The sequence below is a fragment of the Leuciscus leuciscus genome, assembly GCF_965113295.1.
Source record: "Leuciscus leuciscus genome assembly, chromosome: 21".
NCBI lineage: Eukaryota > Metazoa > Chordata > Actinopteri > Cypriniformes > Leuciscidae > Leuciscus > Leuciscus leuciscus.
Genome location: NC_138745.1, coordinates 22,435,480 through 22,457,227, shown reverse-complemented (window position 1 = coordinate 22,457,227; position 21,748 = coordinate 22,435,480). Strand labels below are relative to the sequence as shown.

The following is a 21,748-nucleotide window of genomic DNA, read 5'->3' as shown; positions in this document are numbered from 1 at the left end:
GAGCTGTATTAATTGGCAATTTTTGCATTATGGAGGCCTTAATGCATTAACAATATTATTATAATGCATTAGGCCTCAAACTCTTGCTGTGGATTACAAAAAACAAAAACAAAAAAAAACAATGGTCAGAGATATAAATGTATGTCAAATCCAAAGTCTGAAAAGAATCAGCAGATGCTTTACGAGGAGGAACATGCAAGAGAGAATGTGCTGTGTGTGTGTGTGTGTGTGTGTGTGTGTGTGTGTTCAGTTCAGCGGACACGTCCTTTGGCATCATTAGATGGTTAACTCAGTGCTCATTCAGGTGTAGTGTGAGTGTGTGTGTGTGTGTGTGTGTGTGTGTGTGTGTGTGTGTGTGTGTGTGTGTGTGTGTGTGTGTGTGTGTGTGTGTGTGTGTGTGTGTGTGTGTGTGTGTGTGTATTCAGTGTAGTTCAGCGGACACGTCCTTTGGCCCCATTAGATGGTTAACGCACTGCTCATTCAGCCGTGTGAAACAGGACACACACAAGAAAGCCCAGCAGAGGAGCCATGTGTGTACGATCCACGATGTGCATGTGTTTTTGTACATTTGTAAACACACATACTTGCACACAAGAGGTACAGAGAGGAAATAAAAGTGAAACAAAGAGGGGAAGTAAAACAGGATACATTCCCCTTTCTTCCCACCCTCGATCTTTCGATATCGCTTCTTCCTCTTCCTCCCCCTGCTTTTCCTCTTTCTCTCTTCTTCCCCCAGCTTTTCTTTTCTCTCTTCCTCATTCGCTCTCTGTATCCTCTCGTCTACATTAACAGCATGTGACGTTTCTGACTGTTACGGCTTGCTAATTATGGCTGTTTTGTTACTCTGTTCACCAGAACAATTGGATGATTGTTGAGTGCAAAGATTTGAAAGACAAGCACAGACCTCTCTCTCTCTCTTTTTTTGTCTTTCTCTCTCTCCATCTCTCTTCCTTTCTGACGCTCTTTCTCTCCCCCTTCATCCCCCCTTATTCCCATTTTCTCTGTGCTTGCCTTGTATGTCCTCTTGTTATACAAAAATTGTGAAAGCACTTGTAAAGGTTACTGGAGAAAATGCTGGATGCTGAGTTTGGTCTTGACTTTTTCAATTGCTCACATTCTCTAGCAGTGGTTTTGTATCTTGGCTTTATACTGTCCACCCTGAATACAAATGTGTGACAACTAGACCTCCTTTTTTTGTATTTTCTTTTTTTTGTGTGTGTGTTTTTGCATTGTATCTTATCTGTAAGTAAAGTGTATGTTTGAGTGGAGGTCATTCCCGCATCAACTGCTGTCTTTTTCCCACAGACATCTTTGAACACTGAATTCAGACCGCCACAGATAGCTCTGAACCAATCATGCCTGAACTCAAAAGTGTGCGTGTGTTTGAAGTTTGTGTGCTGAAAGGTCCCCCGTCTTATCAAGATGTTTGAGTTCATTCACATTTCTAAAATGGATTCAAAACATGTCTAAAGCCTGTGTTTTTGGAACATGTGGAGTTACATTCTTATAACTTAATAACCAGTTGTAGCAGCAGCTAATTACTGAATCTACTGGAACCTCAGGACTTTTGAAAAGACGCAGTGGAAGAACAATTACGGCTGTCATTTTAATATTGTAATTTAGTGCGTATATACTAAAAATACAATATGCTACAAAAAAAGATTGAGCTCACTAGAACAAAATGTCTTAAAGTGATAATTCATCCAAAAATGTAATCATTAACTCACCTCATGTCAATTCAAAATCTGCATCATTTACTCTCTTGTGTGTGAAAAAAAAAAAGTTGTCTTTTGTTACAAGTTTGGTAACAAGCATTCTAATATATTTTTGTGTGTTCCAAAAAAGAACAAAAAATATTGTGCAGGTTTGGGACAAAACTTGAGGGCGAGTAAATGATGACCGCATTTTCATTTTTGGGTGAACTATACCTTAAAGTTTGACAAGTATCTTACAATGTATGTTCATGGTATGTAGTAACAGTAAATGTATGTGTTTGTATGGTTTGCAGGTATAGGTTTTGAGAATAGGTTTATTGTGTCCCCTCGGTGACTCTGTGGTGCAGGTCAGTGACCAGTCAGAGGAACTCAATATTCAATTCTATCCTTTGCATTTCCACAGTAGTGTGTGTGTGTGTGTGTGTGTGTGTGTGTGTGTGTGTGTGTGTGTGTGTGTGTGTGTGTGTGTGTGTGTGTGTGTGTGTGTGTGTGTGTGTGTGTGTGTGTGTGTGTGTGTGTGTGTAGCCCCACAGCTGTCATCACTTCATTGTGTCACCAATTACCCATAATTACTCCTGGCAGCATAGGTTCCATTCAGCTATGAACACAAAGCCCACCAAACATTCATCCGGTCACTGAGGAGGTGAGTGGGGTCCATTTACTGTTTTACACACATTATACTGTATACACACCTATCACTGTAGAGTATAGAATGCCCTATGCCAATGAAGATCTGTGTTTTTCATTTTTATAAACAGGCCCACAGCCTAAGCACAAGCTTCAGCAAAATTCAATAACAGAAACTCCTCTAAATGTCCAACATAACTGACCATTAACATAAACTACCACCATCTTTCCCTTTATCGAAAACCACATAAAATAACACTTAATCCCTAAATTTACTACAGATCCCAGTTAGTTATGTCAACAAAAAGTATTCATGAAGTTTTAACACAAATTAATTAAGTAAACTTCACTTTTAAATATAATAGGTGAACACAATTAAATTAAGTTGTGACAAAATGTTAACTCACAAACCTCAAATCACAATTTCTCATTGAAAATCTCATTGAAAATTCAAAATTCACAGATCAAGCACAAACCTTTTCTTTTTCATTGTCCTTCAGAGCAGATGTCCTGTCTGACACGAGTCACGACTACTGCCCTCTATAGATCTGGTGCAGTCGCAATGCACTTGTGTCAAATGTGTCCATCCAGAACTTTATTGGAAATTTTATATTGGGTGTAACTCAATTAAGTTAAAACAGCATTCCCTTGTTTTAGGTTACATAAACTTGATTGAATTAGGTTACAACAACAACATTTTATTTTATTGGTATAATCAGGTATAAATATACCTCCTTAAAGCAACAACTGCACGTTTACTTTTTATAGTTTGTGAATCTGGCAAAATATTACCTTTTGTCTTTTAAAAATTCAAATAATTGTCACATGCCTTATAGCGACAGGTGTCAAACTTGAAATGGAACAATGCATGAAGCCACTCCAATGCCTGAGTGAATCTTCTGTTATGCCATAAAACATGCCAGCTGTAAGACACACTCATTCAGTTCAGCTCTAAAGATTCATTTCAGCTGAAAGATTTTGACAGCTTTATCTCTCAAACTCTCTCGTTCAATAGCCACATTCATACATTTGGAAAAGTCAAATACGAGAGGGGGAGGGACAGCGAGCGGGAGAGGAATAGAGGGCGACACGGACAGAGAAAGAGAGGGAAAAGGACATTGATTTAAAAAAGCCAGACTCTTCCTCTCCTTTAATTATGCAATTCTTCCTCCTCCGCAGCCTATTCCCTCAGTTCATTTTCTAAACACTTTTTCCACCTCAATTTCCAGTGACATCTTAAAACTGTAGCAAGCTCCAAATTAAGGGTCAGGCTGCAGGCTGCTTCTGATTTAGAACATAAAGAACTGAAGAACAGAGAAGCCGACTGCTGCTACCACTGCAAGGCTAACTGTTACCATCTGTCTGTGTGTGTGCGTGTGTGTTTGTGAGGGCCTGTAGCCCTCACTCGTATTTCCCCCTTTCCATCCGCGTCCCGCTGGTTCTTACCCTCTCTAAATGCTCCATAAAGCTTGTGCACATGAGAGGAACTGACTTAACAAGGTGCGAGCCCCAGGCCTGACCAATCAGAGGTCACGATTCAGGGCTTCACTCCCACCCTGCCTTTCTGATTGGCTGCCTGTGTTGCCCAGATGTTCTCTTTTTTAATGATTTTTTTAACCATTAACTTGATAGTTGTTTATGGCTGTGAAATGCTGGAATGTAGGGCTGAGGGGACGGGGTTTGAGGGATGAAGAAAAGAGGGGGTGTGTACGGTCTGGAGGAGTGGGAATCTAATGTTCAGAGAGTGGATGATAGTTAGGAATGAAATGAATTGGGCAAGACCTATAGCTTAGCAACAAGATTATGTGTTTGTTTGTATATACATTTGGACTTTTACAGTAATCTTTTTAAAGTGTTGTATTGTGATAAACACAACAATGAAGACCAGTAACGCATTAAGCAGAAGATATTATAAGTTGTGTAATCTCAGTGGCACATTTCCCAAAAGAACTATTATCTTAAACAATAAGGAGAGCCTCTAACCTCTTGTAAGACCATTACATGCAGTTAATATAGATCTTTCTCTAGTTCATTAGAGGATGACTGAACTTGCATGACAGACAATAGAGTGCTCCAGTGATGATGTATTTTTGTAGGCCAAGCTGGAAGTTAGCATCACCCTGGTTCTCTCAACAAAAAACCAGAAGGATTTTTCCATTGGCTTTTGGATTATTGCGGAAAATAAGCTCTGTGACAAACAAAAGTTTATGGTTCTCACACGTTTTCCAAATAAAAACAATTATGAATTTTGAAGCCTAAATACAATCGCCAGAAGTAAAGCTAAACGTAGGCTTTAAACAAACTACACCACAGTCACATGACTTAAACGTCACCACCATTAAACTTATGGCAACTCTTTCAGTTTTTATTTGAAAAACATTTTCCCTGAAAGTTTGAGTTAAAATAGTTTGATTAAACACAATGAGGCTGTAAAAGTGGACTAGATTGTTCAGCATGATGACATTTAATGTCCCCGACAACCTCTAGTCCCGTTCACTAACTTTTTCAAGAGAAATAAAACCTTTACGAAACCATGAGTGTGTTTTTACTAATGTACAGAGCCCTGCACATTCATGTTGTAGAATATAACGTAAAAAATATTTTGAGCTTGTGTGAACCACAGACCTTATTTCAAGCATTTAACCAAAAATCCATGACAACGGTTGCACACGTTTCTTATTATATTCAGAAACATTTGGTAACTTTGACCATCCCAACATGCAAATTATGTGTTTGGCAAAATGTAGTACTTCCATGTTTGGCATTTTCATGTTGGGAAGATCTTAAGTGCATCTTGTAACAACCTATAGCAACACAGCAAAAATATAGAACACCTTCATAATCACAGAAATGCTCAATCAACCACCAATGCTGTGGTTGGTTAGCTCAAAATCCTCACTTCTAATCAGAATAATCAGATCCGCCAGTGGGTTGGTAGTCATTTATTCCTCCATCAGTCATTTCAAACATATAGCATTATAATCACACATACACAGGCCTGTCATAAACAATACAGTCTAAACATTGTATTCAGACCAGCAGAGATTTGAGTTTAATTTTTTTTTTTAAATCTGTTTTATCATGCAAACAAATGAAAGGACCTTGGTTTTTCTAATCTTGTTGTGAGGCTTAGAAAAAAATACTATAAAAACATTTATAGAAAATGAGAGACCATGTACTGATACAGATCAAGTGTATGCTAACTTGCCTTAAATGGTCTTGGGTTACAACTAATCCAATTGTTGTTAACAATAGTGCTATCTTAAACCACAAGGAACTGCAATAAAACTTATTTGGTCCAGAAGTGCTTTTATGCTGCCCTTTTTACGGGGAAGTTTGGGGGAATATATACATACATATATATATATATACTGTATATGATCAATAAGTTGACAATGTATTGCTCTAACTCACCAAAATAAGTTAAGCAATTTTCAACTTTCTTTATAAGTTATACAAGACTCATTTTCTAAAGTTAGTTTAATGTAATGCAATTTACCCATCACTGGGGTTTAGAGAAATCATATGAATTGGTCGTGAGATATAGCGTTGGTACCACACACTAGTGTTTACCTGTGATTCAGTATTTGATTAGAGCCCTTGTCCCTCAAACCCCTCCATTCTCTGTCCCAGTCTGTAATGTATTTGCCTTTCAAGGTAACCATAAGCTAATGATAGGTTTGAACTATAAGCAAGCTGCAGTGAATATGAACTGCTATCCACATCATGAGAGCTCAATATAGAGTTCTTTGTTTGAAGCAGCGGTGGATAAAACTTAAACTACCACCATAAATAGTTTATTAATATATCAGCATGTCTGCAATCTCATTCTAACTGATCTATGGACATATAAGTGTGGTCATACCAGGAGCTTTGGTGATGAGGTTAAAGATTTATAGATAAAAATGATTTCCTAAACTCTCTATTCTGTCTTCCCTCAGCATCACTGCTAAAGAGAATCATTAGAATATGTAATGGTGGGAACACAGCGGATGAAAGAGTGCAAACATGCTTTTGGTCCCCCAAAATAGTGTGTGTTTGTGTGTGGCTCTGAGCTCACCTTATCCATCTCTGTCTTCCTGTAGGGAGTAGAGCTGTATCTTATAACCAAAGGTCAGGACATCTGGTCTAACTCAAACCTTAGACCGCTCACATTACCCCGCTGCATTCAACTATCCCTCTCTTTCATGCATACACACACTATATATATAATAAATATATATATATTATTTGACTTATGCCTTGTTACAAAGGAAAAATCTATTTCAAACAAATAATGTTCTTTTGAACTTTCTATTCATCAAAGAAACTTTCACAAACATGTTAAGCAGCACAACTGTTTTTAACATTGATAATAAGAAAAGTTTCTTGAATCAGCACCAACTTAGCAAATTGGAATTATTTCTGAAGGATCATGTGACACTGAAGACTCGTGTAACGGCTTAGCCATCACAGGTTATGATTTAAATTTTAAAATAGAAAACTGTTATTTCAAATTGTAATTTGGTTACACTTTATTTTGATGGTCTACTTTAGCTGACTATAAGTAACTGCAACTACATGACCACTAACTCTGGAAAATGTAGTACTATTAGAGTATTAGTATGACTTTAGGAGACTGTTAGGTTAGGGTTATTGTTAGGGTTTGAGTTGATTATAGTCAGTAGAATGTCTGTTGGGGAGCTTCAAAATAAAGTGTAAGCATTATTAAGCAGTCTGCTAATACTCTAATGAGAGTTCATTGGCTTGTAGTTGCAAAGTTACTTTTAGTTGGTAGAATTTCTAAAGTGGACCATTGAAATAAATTGTTACTTAATATTTCACAATATTCCTGTTTGTATTGTAGTTTTGATCAAATAAATGCAGCCTGGGTGAGCATAAGAGACCTTTTCAAAAAAAAAAAAAATCTTACCGACCACAAATTATTCCTGTGTTTGTCATGCTGTCAATTCTAGTCATTTGATTGATGTTCAGTACCTGTGTGACCCTCAGGAACCCCGTACGCATGACAGCACAGACGCCACTGGTCAAGTCTGAAGAGAGGTGTCTGTAACTGTGCCTGGAAGTGCTCAACTTCTTCTTCATAAATGACTCAAGCAGTCATCCCTCAAGCTTTTAACCTCCCTCTCTCACCTCTGTTAAAGTGTCACAGCCATCTTAACCAACATTTACAGTTCACTGCTAAATGACAGTAAAACAGCTTAACAATGTTCTTAACTGCTATTATCATCATGTAGCTGTCAAATCACCTCATCTAAATGCCTTTGATTTCACTTCTAAAAAAAAAAGTAATGTTCATCGCCTTCCTGTTTGGATCAAAGCTTTGCTGAGGTAAAAGGGTGAATCACGGTCTAGAGTCTAGACTGTATAATAATTACTTTGATAAATGCATCCACAAATACCAAGACTTCACCTGGTAGAACTGTATGAAAAGTGGTGCTTTGGTGTATTGATATTTCTCAAACATTCTGGTTAGGGTTTATTCTAAACTCCTAACCCTATAAGTAAATTCTAGTTTTGTAGATGGTTTCAACATTGGGTGTAGCCTACTAGCTATTGTGGGGTTTTGTAAATGTTATAGTTACACAAAATTATTACACAATGTTTTTGCCTTTCAATTTTTAATCACACAAAAAAAGTAATATTAATAAACCACATGCATTTACTGTAGGGTTAATATGTTTAAATATGTAAATAAATAAACATTAAAGTAAAGTGTTACCCTACATTTAAAAAGAGTCATAATAACCGATTATGTTATCATAATGTTTGCCTATACTGAAATCTGATCGTTTTATTCATCAGTGTGTTGTTTAGCCTATAGGGAAATCCATTTCTATATATTCTGTATCTAGTAGAGTAGGCCTAAATCAAATAAAAAGGTTATTATGACTATTTCTCATAATTGTAACTTTATATCTCCCATTTGTAACTTCAGAATTAAAAACGGAAACTTTATTTCTTGTAATTGTGACAGCTTCTCTCACCACGTGACTATTTACACGACAACGGTGTTTTGGTGGCATGAGAACGCAAACTTTGAAATAGGTTTCAAAGTGCAAGTTTTGCAAGTTATCATCTCAGTGTAAACTTCACTCACAAACTTCATCTGTGAAAACGGTGTGCACATGCGTACGTGTTTAGTCTATGATGGCATTGCGCGTTTGAATGCATGTGCGCAGGCGCGTAGTCTTTCTTAGTAACACTGCCAATTACTCGTTGTTTGGCATGCATAATACAGCGGGGTTTTTTTGTTTCCGCGAGTTCGTTTGAATGGGAATCATTTTGATAACGTTGTCATCTGTACAGAGGAAAAACTTTTGCGTTTTTAGTACATTGATTGTTGTCATGTAAACATACCCTTAGTTAATTTATCGAAACAGCAGCTCTGGAGAAAACAGTGACGTCATCGTCCAGCTCAGTTCAGTTCTCATACAATGCTGTCAAAGCAGGCAGATCAAAAATATTAAGAATAATAGGTGTGCCCAACTAAGGAAGCCAGAGGCAATGGAGGAACCCAAACTCCATCAGGTAACAGAACGGAAAAAAAACCTTTGGAGAAACCAGGCTCATTTACAAATTGTTTTTGTAACTGTGACTTTATATCTCACAATGTAACTTCTTATTTTATCTCACATTTATAGAGATGGAAACCAGATGATTCTCATATACAGCCAACAGAAAACAAGGCATGTAGGCCTACTCATCATGACAGCAAACCATCAAACCACGGAAATGACACTGTCAGTACGGAATCAAGCCAGGTACATATACACAATACACCTGTAAATAACTTGTCTATTAATATCCATTATGTGGATAAGACAGGCCTCCAGGTGTGTGGGTGGTAACTTCTGAGTGTTTGAGCGAAATATCTGTGCCATTGTGTCACCTAGGTGCAAGTGAGCTCATCAAAACAATGACCAAGAGACACAGAGGCGTCAAACTGTCCCATAGATAAGGCGTAGTCTGCCTGTTATTACCCACGGTGTGTGTGAGTGTGTGTGTGTGTGTTTGAGGGGAAATCCCTCTCATCATGCCCTGTCAACTTTCATGCCATGATAATTACGCAGAACATGAATAAGCAAGCAGTGAGCAATGTCTTAATTACTCACATTCTTTTTTAAATCCTTCCCATTCGGTACACACAGACACATTCAGTGTTTTTACTTTTCCCTCTCCATCGTCTTTCTCTATCACTCTTTTTTTGCTTCCTTTCTTACGTGTCTCATCTTCCACTGTTTATATCTTTCCGTCTGCTTCAGAAGAGCCTATAATCTTCCTCAGCCATAATCTGGTCCAAATGACACACCCTACTCTTTTTTTTTTTCATGTCCGCTTTCCATAAACTGCGGTTATAGAGAAGTTAGATTTGAGGAGTAAATTATAGCTTACTCATTCTTGCCACTCACTTCGGTTTGATACAATATCTGGAATATTGATATACTTTTAAAAAGTATTTCATCCACAAACTTTGGGTTTTCGAATAAAAAAACCATTGCATTGTTGCCATAAGATAATCTTTCCCCATTAATCCATTTATATCTCTCTTGTTCCACCTATTAAAATTTTTACTATACATTTTTCAAAATAAACTAGTAAGCAAGTAGACTTGCTGTATAAAGTGTTGTGATTGGTTTTAATTAATGCTGCCATTTTTGCCTGGCAACCCATTAAAACCCCTTATAGCTATCTTAATATTTGCTTAGGTTTCACTGTGTGTTATTAAAATATTTGGGCAATATTTTTGGCTTTTGCCAAATCTCTATTTTATTCCAAATCTTTGTAAAAAAAGATTTCTAAATGCCTTCACTCTGAGAGCACTGGAAAGGTCTAAGTTCTGTAAGCATAATAACCAAAGAATGGCTTTTTTTAGTCTTTTAGTCAACTAAATGTAGCTGATATGTCAGTTTTATCATTGTAATCAGAAAGTCTTTAATGGAAGGTGATGTAAGGGCAACTGTAAATACAGTCCTCTATAGAAGTACATAAAAAGAGTCTGTCATGAATGCCTGCTGTGCCCTATCCTTTAATTTAGAGTCTTTTTGCAACATAATCACAGCCTAACTACTTACGGTTATTACCTGAGCTCACGAGAGGGGGAGAGAAACATGTGTGCGTGTTTGTGTGTGTCTGTGTGTGTGTGTGCAATGGTGCCTGTTCTCTAGACTGACCTGAGGGCACTCATTATCCAGCCAGGGACATTACCGTGTAGCCTCAGTGTCTCTGCCATTCCAGTGAAACTGGTTTACCTCACCATCAACAAATGGGCAAATCAGCAGCTTCATTCTATGTTGTCTTTGTTTCTTATCTCCTCCTCAATACTTCAGTTTTTTTTTTTTTTACTGTTTCTATCATTATTATTCTGTCTGTTTTCTAATATGTAAATCTTTAATTAGGAAAACTTTTATTTTACTTAATAAAAACGGTTGTTGTTGTTGTTGTTTAAAGGATATATTATAATAGCTTTTAAATAATGGGGGGGGGCGGGAAGAGAACATAATTATATGTAAATTGTGTATATAAATCTGAATATATAGTTATAAGTCTGAATATATAAATGTAAATCCTGAGTATATAGTTATAAATCAGAATATATATTTATAAATCCTGAATATATAGTTATAACTCAGTTATCAGTCAGAATATATATTTATAAATCCTGAATATATAAATGCATATATTGTCTACTTAGGGCCTGAATTTTAGCAGAGGATTGCGGGTATTGCACATCATTTTTCTCATTCAGGTTCCATGCTTATAATGTGCTAAATTCCTGCAAACAATTATTAGCATGCAGGTTGAATTAGTAAACTAATAATTCATCCAGATGAACAGATCGAATCAATAATTTTAAATCTTGCTGTCAGACTGTAATTTCACAAACAACACGATTGAATCAGTGCAACCGCATCTTCTCTCGTGAGTTCAGTGTTCACGTGCAATGAGCTGAATGTAAAGCATATTCCTGCATATTTGGTTGCTGAAAAAAGGATCTACCACTTGCAGTTGATTTTGATAGGTATTATTAACTGGTAATTGTGATTTTACCTCACAATTCTGATTCTATTTCTCAACCATTTTGAGATATAAACTGGCAATTGTGAGTCAGAATTGTGAGATTAAAAAGTCACAATCACCTTTTTTATTGATCTTTTTATTTTTATTCTGTGGCGGAAACAAGCAGCCATACCTTCACGTTCATTGCGGTCACAAAATTCTGGCTGGTTAATAATACCTATGACTTTTCTTAATTAGCACCCAAATATGTGAGAATGCACTTTGCACACAGCTATATTGTACATGCTGTGGTGAATAATTGTTTGCAGGAATTAAGCACATTATAATCATGGAAAGTAGACAATTGCATGTATATATTCTGACTTATAACTATATATTCTGACTTATAACTATATACTCTGTATTAACATATATATATTCAGAGTAGTAACTATATACAGAATTTATAAATATAAATTCTGACTTATAACTGTATATTTTAGATTTACATTTATATATTCAGAGTTATAAATATATATTCAGATTTGTATCTAAATTCAGATTTACACTTATATTTTCACGATTTACATATAATTATTTCCTGTTTGGCCCCCCACCCCCCATTAATGATAACACTCTCACACACACACACACACACACACACATATATATATTATACATTTTGATGACATTTATTCATTTGCATAACTGAAAAATGTAATTACCAGCTCACACAATATCAAAAAACCACACCATTATGCCAAGTTGATCAAAGTCATGATCATATCTTTGTGTATCTTTTAGGAATGTGAAAAATGTTTAACATAGATGAAACATAATTTGAAGAAGTTCTCAAGTAGTCAGATATACCCATGAAGTCATAATTGTTCATGGCCTGTAGCTGTATGGTTATTGTGAGTGAAAGACATTTAAAAAAAATGTGTTCATTACACACCTGATGGAGTATAACCTGTTTTGTCAGTGTTCTCTCAGGCAGTCAGACAGGTAGACTCTGGCTTTCTGGGAAAACGGTTATGTTTTAACAGCGACACTAACCTGCTGAACTCTGGACAACTGTCAATTCCAATTTACCCCGATTATTTACATTCCCAGCATAAAGCAGTTGTCCAGGTTACTGCTGTTTTTCCATATGGAAGTTCCAATTGTAGATCTGGTGGTTTGTTCATATAATTTGTTTATATGAGTGAAACACATTAAATGCTCTGTTCCAATCACTACGTCCATAATGAATCACACTGTGAAATCACAAAGACAGCATAATCCACACCAGAGGGTACAGTGTCATATTCACCAACCACCCTAAACAAACCCAGTGTTTACAGTCTGACCAGTGTCATGCAAACCTGTCTATTACACAAACATGCAAAAAGGAAGAGAGAGAAAAACACATTTTCCATGGAAGAAAGTAGGTAATACAGGATTGGATCAACATGAGGATCAGTAATTTAGAAGATCTCTCCTTTGAAAAGCTAAAGTGCATACTTCATTCAAAGTCAAAAGGCAGTTCATTCTTAATTTATAGGGTTATGAATACATTGTCATTGGCATGCTTATGTTATTGGAAAGAAAATGAAGACTCCTTTAGCTCGACCATTCTCGAAACAAAGGCGTCATTGCCTTTTCTCTGACAGAAGTCCTAAAGATAGAAATGCGGAGAAGCTGATATTGCCTCAGAGTTCATGCTTGAGAGATTTATATTTATGTCTCTGGAGCACAAACTTTTTTTTTTTCTCTGTTTCTTTTTCTGAGTCTGCCCTAAAAAACAGACAGCAAAAAAGAGTGCCCAGCATCAATGCTCATTACAACCAGATGTTCCGCCAACCAGAGAGAGGGGATCTATGATCAGACCAAGCTTCCTAGTCAGAGAAAGAGGGAAAAAATGAATTGAATTATATGACATTTCTTTAATAAGATTCACTGGAAGGCTTTCAAAGGCCCTCCTCACATTGGGAAGTTCCCAAAGAGAGAGGAAATGATAGTCTTTAAAATGTCAACCGACATGCTCGCAGTGGTTATGACAAAGACAGAGATGCTGCTTATTTTGCGTGTGTGTGATTATACAGAGCGGCTGGATAAATCCATGCGGGACAAAATTGAGATTTGGGAACGGAGATGGTTTTAACAGGGAAAAAAGGCAAAACAAAAATAACTTCTATAGTTCAGATCCAAAAGGCCCAACGGATGGTTTCCTGATTATATATTTTCTTCTCTTCCCATTTGTTTTGTTTTTGTAACTCATTGTCTGTGAAAACTGCAAATGTCATAAGGCATTTGTTTTATTCATCCTAAAATCCTAAAAACTATTTTTTTTTCTATGTAGAAACTGTCAACAGGGGAAGTTTTTGTGTGATGGGGGATTGTGTTTGAAAAAGTCCTGAAATGATGCAATTAGTTGACCTTTGGAAACTAACAGAAATATTTTTTTTACTCAATTTGACTTTTACTAAAAAAAATTGTCCTTATTTTTGTAACCACAGAAATTAGACAGTGCCCAGCCTTCAGACTCATTCACACACACACACACACACACACACACACACATGAATATGCTTTCAGACAGCATTGTTTTAAAGATAGACGCATGGCATTGGACAAACTGATAAATGTGCATACTTGTCTGGGTTTTATTTTTCTTGGATTTAACACACATACGATTAAGGACTTTGTAGTACATGTCATCTGTTAGTCCTTGTTATCCAAGGACAGGAAAAAAGGAAAGACAAAAGAGAGACAATGTTCAATTGCTTATCATTCCACACTTCTCAATGGACACCATGTCCATTAAAGGAAGTGTTTTCTTAAGACTGACAGAACTATATAATTTACTCACTGTCATGTCGTTTCAAACCTGAAAGACTCATTTTTTTACGGGGAACACAACAAGAAGGGAAACATATATTTGGGGACCATTGACTTCCATTGTATGGACAAAAAAAAAATCATTGATATTCTTTAAAATATCTTCTTTTATGTTCATCAGAAGAAAGAAATGCATACAGGTTTGGTATGACATGAGGGTGAGTAAATTATAACAGGGAGTGAATTATCCCTTTAAATTTCAGTCTGTTTTTAACACAAAAATGTCATATGACTTCAGAAGTCTTATAATATACCCCTAAAAGTGCTGTTGGGTCATGGTTGCAGCTTAACAGCTGTTACGTCCCGTGACGTAATTTCTATTGTGTATGTTGTACTGGTGATATGTTTTCTACCTGTTACTTTCTCCCCAAACCCCTAGAATGAGGAGGGAACGTAACAATTGGGGGCTCGTCCGGGATCTGAACCCGGGACCTCTCGCACCCAAAGCGAGAATCATACCCCTAGGGGTACATTCCCTCCTCTGCAGTCTAGTACAACATACACAATAGAAATTACGTCACAGGATGTAACACAGCCCTATTCACCATTCACTTTAATTGTATGGAAAGAGCAGCACAGATATTCTACTAAATATCTTCATTTGCATCCCACATTAGAAAGAAAATCGTGCCGTTTTGGAACAATGTGAGGGTGGGTGATGATGTAAACTATAAGATTATGTAATTGTCATGTAACATGTTTTATATTCTTCATCCTCCTTTAGATATTTTAAATCTCTTTCTTTCCGTCCACTCGTTCTTTCATTCTCTGATCTGCCCATCCTTTCTACTTCCGTTCACAATCTCTGGTCCAATCCTGGACAGAAAAAAGAAAGAGAAAAACACAATGAGATTATTGAGAAGAAAAAGCGAGGGATGGATATTTTCTCAGGAGGAAGACAATAGGCGCTCTCCTCCGTTCGCGTTCCCCCTCTTTCATCCTCAGAGGTCCACAAGGGAGGCTATTGTTTGGACACAATGTGAAACGAGAAAACTTTTGAGAAGACACATCGCATTTAATTAACTAGTGGTAATGATCTCATTACTCTCTCTGAGTCCAAGGCACACACACACACTCACTCACACACACACACACACTCACTCAGTAGAGAGGTGAGACAGAGGTCAGTAGAGCAGAACTGGCCCTCAGTGCTATTGAGAGAATGAGTGGTCAGTCTTCTCTATTCTCTGTGCTTTCTGTGGATATGACGGTCTGGTTTAAGCTGTAGAGGTTTTAGACATTTGCTTTTACTCTAAAATCCTTATCCCTGTCTAAGGGGTTTTCATAATATTTTCTTTAGCAGATAAATAGGCCTAATAGAGAAGAGAATGTCATGAATTCCTGTGAAGCCAAAGGCCCAATTCATGTTCCCGCTTTTTTCTTTCGAGAGATGAGAGTTAATCTTTTGATATCGCTGAACAAACATTCTTTCGTCTATTTTCTAAAGCTTGCCTTGTCTGAGAGTGTTTTTGTTTGGTCTGTCGCTTGCTGAATAGTCTGTTATGCTTTTTCTATTCAAGAAAACTATATACCAGTAAAGGATGTTGCCGAAACTAAAGAATATGGTTCAGATGGAACTATATTTAGATTGAACTTTTGATGGGCTGAGTGAATGCTGTAGATTACTGATGAAGGACAGACTGGCTAATGAACATTATGAGTGAATGCTATAATGCCAAATGTTATAATCCTTAATGGAATGATAACAGTCTGCTAAATGCAGGGCACATGTTCGAAAAGATGCAAAGCACATAATCGTCCCCTCCAAGCTGCTACCTAGTCCATCATTGAGTCAGTGAGTTGAACTCGAGAACCTGGCTGCTTTTCTCAAAGCATCATAAGCCTAAGTAGATGGTAGAAACATTGGCTCTACGATCAACTTAGCTCACAATGATTTTGAGAATCATTTTCTGAAAACCATTCTCTCCACCACAGGTTTTAAATCCAATGTAATATTAGTATTATTTAAAATGTATTCTTATTATAAGTGTGTGATTTTTACTCATTTTAATATTTCTATTTAACTTTTTTTTTTTTCAGTTTTAGTTATTTTAATCCTTAAGTTTGTCATCTGATATTTTATTTTATTTCAATTGACGAAAGAAAATGTCATAGTTTTAGTTAACACTGTTTAAATCTCATTCAATGAGATACATATAAGCACAAAAGCAAATAACATTAATGTCATTGACGTACATCCTGTCATAATGATTCTTGAAGCGGCAACCTTTAAATGAGTACAAATGAGATTTCAGAGCTGTAAAGGGGAAGGTTTAGATTCAGTGAATAACGACTTAAAGGGATAGTTCACCCAAAAATGAAAATTCTGTCATTAATTACTCACCCTCATGTCGTTCCAAACCCGTAAGACTATTTTTTATGAAATCTTAGAGCTTTCTGTCCCTTCATTGACAGCTACACAACCACTTTAACACTTCAAAAAGTTCATAAAGAGATCGTAATACTAATCCATATGGATTGAGCAGTTTAGTCCAAATTTTCTGAAGGGACGCTTTATATGATGAACAGGTTGAATTTAGGCTTTTGTTCACATATAAACATTGATCAGCGAACATAAACAGAAGCTCAACCGAACCTGCTTGACACGTGAGAACAAACCTCATTGGTTCTTGCGGGGAGCTCCTATGAGCTCCTATGTTACACATGAGAATGAACTTCATTGGTTCTCGCACACCATGTGAACATGCTTGAGCTTCCTTTTACCACAACTGATATGTGAGCTGATGAATATATGTGAATAAAAGCCTAAAAAAAATCTGTTCATCATATAAAGCGATCATGTCTCTTCAGAAAATTGCTTAAGTCATATGGATTAGTTTTACAATCTCTTTATGAACTTTCTGAAGCATCAAAGTGGTAGTTGCTTAGCTGGAGAGACAGACATCTCTTAGATTTCATCAAAAATATCTTCATTTGTGTTCAGAAGATGAACGAAAGTCTTATGGGTTTGGAACGACATGAGGGTGAGCTAACCCTTTAAATATTAGTACGGTTCTAACATAAGATATTTAATTTATATATAGAAAATAGCACTTTATGCTGCTTGGAAAAAGAACATCTACAAAGGCCATTCATTTTATTGTATTTTTTTACCTTGGGTCAATTAGAGATCCTAGACAAGTTGAACAGTACCAGAGGGACGTTTAAAAAGTTATTTGAATATGGTACAAGAGGACTCTTTGGTGGTGCAGGATAACAGGAGTGATGTTTCCTTATGAGACTGTGTTGATTTAATGAGAAAAAAAAGACAGAGATGGAAGAGGGAGAGTGTTCAGTTCAAAGAGTGGGACGTTTTATGGTGAGAATGGGGTTGGTGCACGAAGCATGGACACAGAAGGGTGAGGGAGGGGATTTTTGGCATGAAATAGTTTCCCATCTCCAGACGGAGAGAGCCAGAGTGATAATGAGCTCAAGGGACCATGTAAACTATCGCACACCACAACCTGTGTGTATGTGTGTATATGTGCGTTTTGGGTGGAGCACTTGACTTAGCAAAATAACCTCTTATCTGTTTTATCAGACAGAGCACTGGTCACTCTAGACATCCTGTGAAACTCCCTTCTCTTTAAAAAAAGTTTATATAAATGTAAGACTCAGCACTTAGACTTCTTTCGTATGCGTCTGTGAGAAGATTGTATCATTAAGAATAGCAATGTTTTGCAGTCGCTTTAAAGGTGGAAAAAACCTATTCTGTCATTTTTGTATCATTACTACTGGTAACACAACATAAACATCATGACAAACAGTATTTAATCATATTTGCTGGATCGTCCCCCCAGCATCTGGAATTCCAGGTATCTCAATACCATGGCAATATTTTAATGTTTTAATTTAAATTTTAACCCTGAGTTACAATTTCAGTTTTTATTTATTTTTAACACTAAATTATATGTTAAAAATTATTAATTTCATCGTTAAATAAAAAAAAAAAATAATAATAATTTATCGAGTTAAATGTTGTATAAAATAATAATAATGTAATCCAGTTAAATGTTTCAATATTTTACTTGATGTATTTAAAGTTCATTTTAAAGAGCTGTCAATTGATTTAAAAAATGTAATTAATTATATTATGCTTATTTATCAGATAATTTTGTTTATTTAAATAATTGTACCAAATATGTTCAATTGACAGCCATATTTCAAACCTATACTTACTATTGACAGTAAGTGTAAGTTAAGCCATTTTGCAGAACACACTTCTGAGATCAGATATGTGCATGATAGACATAATTTCATATGTTTTTAAAATGATACCTGTAACGTCTAAATCTCAGGCATCAGAGTAACATTAAAAAAGGAAAAAAGGAAAAAACAGGTGGATTTTGAAACATTCTGAAGCAAGCCTGTACCCCTACAACATGTGTCTCTAATCTAATCATTTTTGTTTATAGGCAGAGCCGCAGAGGTTAATGAGACCTGTTACCTAAAGCCAACAGTTTGATACTGAAGGGTGTTCGTTTTCACACATATCTGCTCTTTCATGAACACAGACCAACTTCTCTAATATGAAGCTGCACGTCATGGCGCAGGGCCTGGGTAATTCATTTAGCATGCTGAAGTAGATGAGTCCACTTAAAATACAGGATCATGTTAAATACCATTTATTCCATATCCAATGCGGGATACTATATGTTAGGTAAGCAGATCACTGTTTGGTTTATGCATTTTTGGCTAAATGCCCTGAGGCCTGTTTGCAGCTAATATGCAGAGAAATGGAGAATTCTTATATAAACAATTAATGTGGAGTCATAAAGTCTAAACACATAGATTTCACACACTTATAACTATATTTTGTGTTTTATTCCTAAATATGAATGTACACTACCAGTCAAAATGTTGGGGTCAGTACGTTTTTCTTTCTTTCTTTTTTATTATTATTCATATAATTATTAATTATATTGATCAAAAGTGACCTTTTTTTGAAGCGATGTAAAAACTTTATTATTTAAAATATATTTTAAGTGTAATGCTGCTCTTTTGAGCTTTCTATACATCAGACTTATATTTTGTTAAAGCGATGTGGCAAACGTGGTGTCTGAACATCTGTGACATACACATGCACCTGTGTGTGACTAGTGCTGATCACATGCTGATTGTGTGTGTGTGTGTGTGTGTGTGTGTGTGTGTGTGTGTGTGTGTGTGTGTGTGTGTGTGTGTGTGCGTGTGCGTGTGCGTGTGCGTGTGCGTGTGCGTGTGTGCGTGTGTGCGTGTGTGTTTGTGTGTGTGTGTGTGTGTGTGTGTGTGTGCGTGCGTGTGTGCGTGTGTTTGTGTGTGTGTGTGTGTGTGTGTGTGTGTTTCTAGAGGATTTACTCCAAAGGTCCCCTCAGCATCCCGAGGGATAATTCCCTGCAGCCAATGTAAACAGTAATGGCCTCTCCCTCACAATCACACACACACATGCACTCCGCCCAGGACTTAAAGACTACAAAGTGTGTTTGCCGCTTACAGTAAACTCTGACCTGCCCGTGTTTGTCGCTGGTAATTAAAAGGATAAGTGCTCTCTGAAAACACAAAATGTTAGCGTAGATAAGTCAATGAAGACATACATAAGGTAAATATTTGTAAAGTGTCAGGCTTACTTTAATTAATTTTGGACGCGTTTGATAAAATATTGGCTACTGATAATTATAATTATACTAAAAGGTTTGTTCTACCAAACATCTCATTTTAGGTCCACAAATATAATTTCATAAATCATTAATATTTTTTCTTTTTTCTTTCCAGGTTGTGAGTCAGAATTCCTAGTGTTGTGGTCATACAGCCACATGTTCAGCCTCCACACAGCGCAGGACAGGGAGAAGGAGAGATTACAGATTACAGTGGCACAAACATAGCAATTAAACAGCTGTTCTTCCTCGAGCAGGTGTGTGATTATGTGTGCGTGTCTTCTTTGAGAACTGTCCTTTCTGAGAACTTTCCAGGTGCGTGTTAACATTCTGTCTGTGGTATTTACAAACTCAGGAAAACATTCACATGAAAACGCGCTCCCAGTCTCAATGTCCAAGAGGTCAAATTAGATTTGATTCCAGAGAGGTTAGAGTGGTTATTTGTATTATCAGTAACAGGCAATGGGTGAACGATAACTGAAATGCTATATATGTATATATTAAAGAGAAATCAATACCCCTGTACATTCTGTTATTGAATGTCAGTGATCAATAATACAGAATGCAACTAAATCTAATAGCGTTCATATTTATGGTGTTTTGGATTTGATCTTAAATGAGATTTCATTGAGCCAGTAAGTTTCTTAAACCACGATTAGCTGGTAAACGCTAACTCGCATGTACATTGCATAAGAGTCATCACATGTTGTTTAAAAGATTCTTTCTTCTATATAGAAGACCCACATTTTACATTGGATGATGGTAATCCATGTCCACAACCCAACGTGAATCAGTAAGAATATTTTAAACAACCAACCATGCAATAACTGTGTGTGTGTGTGTGTGTGTGTGTGTGTGTGTGTGTGTGTGTGTGTGTGTGTGTGTGTGTGTGTGTGTGTGTGTGTGTGTGTGTGTGTGTGAGCTAGTGTTTTCTTTTAGATCAGCGAGCCTTGTTTAATTTTCTATGGCAAACCAGCTAACCTTGGTTTAAGAAACTGGCTCCATGAAGTCTCATTTAAGATAAAATCCAAAACACCACTTGCATCTCATAAACATGGACGTTATTGGATTCGGTTGCATGTTCCAACAGGGTGAAGAGCTTAAATATTCTTTCTCAGGAGGAGCTGTAAATGTGTAAGTTCAGGTGCTGGGCAGGAGAACACAGAAAAAAAGCAAATACTGTTTTTCACCTGACGTACATTAACAGTAAATGTACAGTGAGTGAGAATTAAAAAAAAATAGCATGAATATGGTTCCCTCTCTATAAAATGCTCTTAGTGTGTGGTCTGTCTGCTTCTTGAGCACTTGTGGTCACTGTTAAGAAAGTTCTTACACTCTTTCTTCATTTCATCTAATCAGTGGCTGTTTTTCCATTAACCGAGTGAAATTATCAGCCCTCGCCGCTGAACATTGACTACCAGTAGATGTCTGCTTATAGCTTCAGCTTATAGCTTATTAAAGTTTGGTTTCTCTAAGTGGTGTTACAAAGCTTTGGTTGAAAAGAGAGCTCATTTCATCCGTCACTCAATATAAATGATACCAGCTCCCTGCTGCTGAGTTCCTTGGTTTGTGTAATTGGCTAGCAAGCGTAAACCACTTACCATACTTGAGTAATAAGGCATGATGGTGAGGCATGTGAAGACACAATCTATCAAAGTGTGGCCTGATTGGAATGATAGAAGAAGGTGCAATGGGATTTTTTACGTATGACTTTAAACTGGCATTTTACTGACACATTATCAATTCAATATTATGGCTCAATATTAATATATTCATATTCATATATATATATATATATATATATATATATATATATATATATATATATACATGTGTGTGTCTATTTACATTTATTAATTTTATCTAAATGGCTGACATTTTGTATATATTTATTTT

General features: G+C 36.5%; 1 long non-coding RNA gene across 1 annotated transcript in view; it reads right to left on the bottom strand.

Annotated features, from left to right (window-relative positions):
- Positions 1-12,882: 12,882 nt before the first annotated feature.
- Positions 12,883-21,748, bottom strand: part of LOC309485106 — a 167,730-nt gene continuing 158,864 nt past the window's right edge. Inside the window, exon 3 of the long non-coding RNA XR_014201064.1 lies at positions 12,883-15,038. This is a non-coding gene — a long non-coding RNA (uncharacterized lncRNA). The remainder of the gene's footprint in view (positions 15,039-21,748) is intronic.